The following is a 6310-nucleotide window of genomic DNA, read 5'->3' as shown; positions in this document are numbered from 1 at the left end:
TCTTTAACCATTAAATGGAAAAGCTTTTGTTACAAGTACTTCTCGGGAAGCCTTAACTATATCCAAATAGCATTTTACTATTATGTGTTTTAAGAGCAGAAAGTAGAAATAGCTGTAAATTATGTATCAAGTCAAATAATAACAGAAATATTTTTTCCACACCCTTTTTCCTGGTTTGGCTTCAACATATATTAAATAAAATGATGCTTTTGCATGTAAAAAATTTTAACATTGCAGAATGTTTAAATATTTTTAAATATTACAGAAGACATGCTCTCAGATCAGAACTAATTTTATAATTTGGATGTTGTATTATCACAGAAGAAAATAATTTCTTTCAGGTTTAACTATTTATAACCTGGAAGATAACCTTCTCTCCTTTTACTCAAAATCTTAATCATATTTCGTAACCATCCATGTTTTCACATAATTCACATTTATTCAGTTTGTCATTTACGATCCTTCTTTTGGTTGAATTGCTATACATTATCATTATAAATACCATGGAGAAGAAAACAACCACATAATACTTTTTATCCACATACTATTTCTGACTGCCAGTTGTATGTCAGTGAAGTATTTAAGTTCCTTGCATTCTTCAAAAGAATTACCACTTTTAAAAAACTATTTTCCAAGGATAAGAATGACCTCTTCTAATACAGAGACCTAAACTACTAATTATCAACAACAAATTCAGAGACAGAGTGCAGCCACCTAATGCCTTCTTTGAATGTAATAAAATACATTATTAGCAATTTTTCATCTCATTTTAGCAATTTTATTGCATTAGTAACTGCCTGTCATTATATATTCTATTATTAATGATTTTTTTGGTAATGAAGCATAAAAGCCTTCTGGATGCATTTTCATTTTTGAATGCAAATACTGCCATTTAGTCATTTCATAAGATCTCACTTAATGGTTCATGGTTTGACATTTGGTTGAAAATCGCTGCAAGAGAATGAAGTTTCCTTACACCACTTAGCACTGAACGTTGTAAAACGTCCATTTCTTTTTCTAGAGTTTTGCTTTTTGAAATATTGTCATACCTCAATATATCAAATCCAAATTAAAAGCAAGTATAAACACTCCTGAATTAGCTGAGCCTTAGATCACATCAAATAACAGTGATTTAAGTCTGGAACTTTGAATCCAGACTGTCTGGATTTGAATGCTGGCTCTGAAATTTTCTAACTTGGAGATCTTGGGCAACTGTAATAACTTCTCTTTTCTTTGTTTCTTTCTCTGGAAAATGAGAGTAACACTACCAATGTCATACAGTTGTCATAGTCCTAAAACTGTATTTTTACTTTTTGAATTGGAAATAATTTTCAACTTACAGAAGAGTTGCAAAAACAATATAGAGAGTTCTTATAACCTTATATTAGCTTCCCCAAACTTAACCATTATACAATTATCAAAACCAGGAAGTTAAAATTACCATATTAGTATTATATGAACCACCAACCATCTTAGACATTCACTAGTTTTCCTCCAAATGTCTTTTTTCTGTTTTAGGATGAAATCCAATGTCCTACATGGCATTCCTTCCTCTGTCTGTTTAGTTAGTCTTCAACATAAGACAACTCTTCAGACCTTCCTTCTCTTCCGTGACCTTGGCACTTTTGGTTGGACCCCACATTAAATCTTAAACTGAGTTTATCTCATACTTTGTGATGATCATACTGAGTTTATACTTTGTTGGTAATAACACCAGTGAGGAGATACAGTATCCTTCTCTCTGCATCACATCCAACCTTGACATAACCTTTCTGTCAAGTCAAAGTTCCCTGGTGATATCAACGTTGTCCACACAGCTAAGATGATACCTGTTAGGTTTTCTCATGTAACACTAACATTATTCATTTTCTAATGATTAAATATCTTGGGGTGATGTGTTGAAACTATGCACATACCCTGTTTCTCTTCATACTTTCCCAGCAGATTTTTTTCATTCTTGGGTGAATTTTACCTGCAACTGTTATTCCTGTGGTTTTTGTCTAATTGTGATTTTGAATTTTCTTTGATCCTTCTACATTTATTAAATGGAAAATTATTATACGGAAGAGTTGCCTATTGTATATTTACATTCTACATGTATTCAGTTATTAATTTATAGTAGACTCATGGATATTTTATTTTCTGTATTATCATCCAGTCATATTATTTGTTTTGCTCCTTCAATTGTCTTGGCTTTGGTCATTGGGAAGTCCTTTAGGTTGACCCTTTTCGTATGTCCTGATTATTTTTTGAGAACTTTCTTGTTTTGGGGAACTGTAAGAAGTTTCAGACTTAATGTATTTTTCTTCCCTGGCCATGAAACTAACCCTTCTCCAAGAAGCCCTGCTTGTTTTATTAGGGAATGATCTCCCGACACAGACCTGGATGTCGAGCACATCCTCTGCTACCGGGATGTGATTGCTTCTCAGCCCTCTCAGCCAACACATTCTCACAAACACATGTATTTATATTTATTTCTATGCCTATATATTTATATATTAAAAACAAGACTGATACCACTGATTCTAACCCAAGAGTCTAGTCTTTTCTCTTTGCTTATATGTAAATTCCCGTAAAGCGTAGAACCTGCCTCTCATTACCTATAATATAGTGATTTACTTGTTCGAATCCAGCTGCAGAAAGTGCAATATAGTTTTAAAAAGGCTTAAATATAAAGTACCTATAGACCTACTAAATCATAAACCTATAAAAAACAGATTTACTTTCTAGGAAACAGAATCTCTCTATATTAGGTTATTAAGTATGAAATGTTCAATTTCCTTAAGCACTACATTTGACAATTGATTACCTCTGACATGTCATTTTGATACTTCTTGTTTTATTTTTATGGTACACTGTCACTCTTTCAAGTTAACATTTTGGCTTGTGATTATCTTTCGAACTTTTCTAGGGAACTTTTTGTGAAACCATGGATAAGTCAAAACCTTATATCATTTTTGAAGGTGAGTTCCATCATGGAAGGAAAGCAGCACAGACAGCTCAAAATAGTGTAGCTATTTTAGTCTTTCCTCTTATGGCCTCCAGTCAACACAGCAATCCAAAGTTACTGGATTAAAGAGTCAGGTCAGCTCTTTACTGTATGTGTAAGATGTTAGTTTCCTTGGATATTAACTTCCTGGAACCTTTTCAATGTGTCAGGGAAATTTTCCCTTTCATCCAATTTTATTTGCTGGTTGGGGGGAAAAAAAGATACCTTTAAACCCAGTGATTTCTGTTTGAGTGGCAGCAAGAGCTGACACATAAACCATTGGATTTAAAGGCAGCTTTAGTTATTGGAGTGAGCCGAATCATAGCTTTACTACTCATTTTTTTTTCCTCAGACTACAAATGCACAATTCTCCTTGAGCCTTGTTTTCCCTTAAAATAGACAAAATAATACATACATTTAAGGTGTATTAGGGAGATTAGGAGTGAGGGTACAGATATTTTGTGAACAGTAAGTATTTAATTAAATACTGCTCGTTTATTTTCATAGCATGGATATATGTATATCAATTTTACTTAAAGTGGGATACCTTTGTTTGACAAATCCAGTTGGAGTTCACGAAGTACCTGGTAGTTGGAATCTTTCGAATGGTAGAAGTGCCAATAAGTTCAAAATGAAGACAAAGCAAAAAAAAAAAAAAACCATGGAAGGCCCTAATGTGATATCTCATGGATACCATTTCATAATGCTTGATAAGGTAGGGCATGATTCTAAGAGCTACGAATGTTGGGGACTTTATATTTTCAAGTCTACCTAAAGGAAACAACAAAAACGTTTGCTATCCCCTAAAGCTGAAATACACAAATGAGCAGAACTAGCTTTATGTTATTCTTTTTGTTATATTCTCAGAGTACAAACCAAGCCTAATAACCTTTAAAAGATGAGAGCAGACAAAAAAGGCTGATAATAAGCTAAAGAACTAATTTTTATCATTTTGAATTTCTTTAAAGACAGCAACATGATAGCTATGACGGATGATTCCACGCACACTATTCCAGGAACATAAATTGAAAAACATATTCGGCCAATGATTTTAGTATTTCTTTTTTTTTTTTAGAAACATAAGAAAAACCCCACTTTATTAAACTGAAAGATAAATATTTATAAGATCTGCACTAAGTAGCAAAATAATAAACCTTAACATCTCTTTTATGTATAACAGGAGTTCAGTTAACAAAACATCTCAGTTAATAGGGAGCTATGTAAATCATGAACTGATTAATAATTATCCCACAGATAATTTTTTAATTGCACTTTTCTCTTTTTTTTATTAAATGATAGCTGTGTACGTTAATGCAAACATGGGGTACAGTGTAGTGTTTTCATATACAATTTGAAATATTTTCATCAAACTGGTTAACATAGACTTTGTGTCATTTACTTAGTTATTGTGTTAAGACATTTATACTCTAGTTCTAGAAAAATTCACTTGTACCCTTGTTAGACAGACCATATAGGTGATCTTTCCAGTCACCCTCCCTCCACCCATCCGCCCTTTGCCCCTCCCCTCCTCTACCCCCTCCCCGTATTCTTGGGCTAGAATTAGGTTGTAGCTTTCATTTAAGAAGTATAAATTAGTTTCATAATAGGGCTGTGTACATTGGATACTTTTTCTTCCATTCTTGTGATACTTTGCTAAGAAGAACATTTTCCAGTTCCATCCATGTAAACATGAAGGAGGTAAAGTCTCAAAAATATGGAACGCTTCACAAATTTGCGTGTCAGCCTTGCACAGGGGCCATGCTAATCTTCTCTGTATCATTCCAATTTTAGTATATGTGCTGCCAAAGCAAGCACAATTTTAATATTTCTAACAAATAAGTTTTTATATTCACAGAAATGAACTGATAATTGGAGCTAAAACTGACACAACTCTAATTTGAGTACTTTTATTCAAAAGTAAATATTTTCCATTACTTTTATTTACTATGTTACAAAGAAAAAAACCCCACATAATTGAGTATTCTGGAGCTAGACGTCACAGGAATTATGAAGTAATATATTATTTTGAAATACAGACCGATTCTTCCTTTAGAATTCTTTTGCCCTTCCAGAATTTTAAATATTCATGCTCAAAAATGGAATGAGCAACAAGACCATCAGATAATCAAATTACCATCCTATCAAGGCTAATGATAGGACTGTCTGTTTCATGAATCATCAGTGATTCATTTCACACAGTCATAAAAGCATTCAGATGCATTTATGTGGGGGGCCTCCGTTAACTGGATAAAAATGTCAGAAGGTTATTTGGTCAGAAGTCATTTGAAAAAGCTGCAAATTTAAGATAGGATCAAATCTACATGACACCTTCATGCTTCCACACACTTTAAAAAACAAACAGCAATTCATAAAATAGAAAGTAATCTAGTGATTTTTATGCCACTTAATATTGTGATAAGATGCAAATTAAGTCATCTCTGTCCAATTAAATTAGATAATTTACAATTAATATGCACATCTCCGTAATACAGTACAAAAACCCAATAGTACTTCAAGGAAACCCTGTTATTTTGGGGTCTATACGAATTTGCTTGCTCACAAATCATGTATTCTGTGAGTTTTGGTAACATGGCTTTTATGAGGATAAAGCTGAGACTTTCCTTTTCTAGATTATCCTCAAGCTAGACAATAACACCAAAAGCTTTTGGAAAAGTTGTTAACATATAATATAATTTATAAATTAACTAGATGTCTTCTACTGTTACTTACTGACATTCCCTAGTATTTCAAAAGTTCATGTTTCACTGTTATATAAAAGAGAGTGCGTGTGTGTGTGTACCCAGAAGAGCAGACTGTTCTTTTCAAATTAAAAGCAAAATAATATTCGATAGATTCATGAAAAAAATATATACTGAAATTATATCATTTTAAATACAAGTTGGCATCGCTACCCACCCTGCTCCCTTGCCCACATTCCACCCCTCCTGTCCTAGTCCCCTGGTGTGTTATGATAGTAGGTGTTTTCCCCCAGGTATACTGTTTACAGGTTTCATTTCTAGGGCTTTACAGGGAAAAAATGCAAGTTTACAAAATCTTTGAAAGGGTTCCATTTTCAGAGCAAAAGTATCTATGCTGCCATCTGTCCTCTTCCTGACTCCAGGTCAGCACAGTTCAAGCTGGACCCCCCCCCCCCACCTCCCTCCAAGCCCCCTGGGTTATCTCTTGCTGGAGGCTGCCTCCTGCTGGTTGCTTCTGAAGTTGGGGTTATTCAGAGTCCTCCCTGCACCATGGCCGCTGCTGCTGTTGTGAACACAGCATGCAGTTCTACTCTTGTGTGGTTCCAAAGTTGGTACAACCATG

The 6310-nt window shown here is 33.9% G+C and overlaps 1 non-coding gene across 1 annotated transcript; it reads right to left on the bottom strand.

Moving 5' to 3' along the window:
• Window positions 1–4697: 4697 nt before the first annotated feature.
• LOC111723256 lies at window positions 4698–4804 on the bottom strand. Its single transcript, XR_002771835.1, has one exon. It is a non-coding gene; the product is annotated as a U6 spliceosomal RNA (small nuclear RNA).
• Window positions 4805–6310: the final 1506 nt, after the last annotated feature.

Source organism: Otolemur garnettii, unplaced genomic scaffold (genome assembly GCF_000181295.1).
Source record: "Otolemur garnettii isolate 467f Iridium unplaced genomic scaffold, OtoGar3 scaffold00009, whole genome shotgun sequence".
Lineage (NCBI taxonomy): Eukaryota > Metazoa > Chordata > Mammalia > Primates > Galagidae > Otolemur > Otolemur garnettii.
This window is presented reverse-complemented; position numbering and strand designations above follow the sequence as displayed.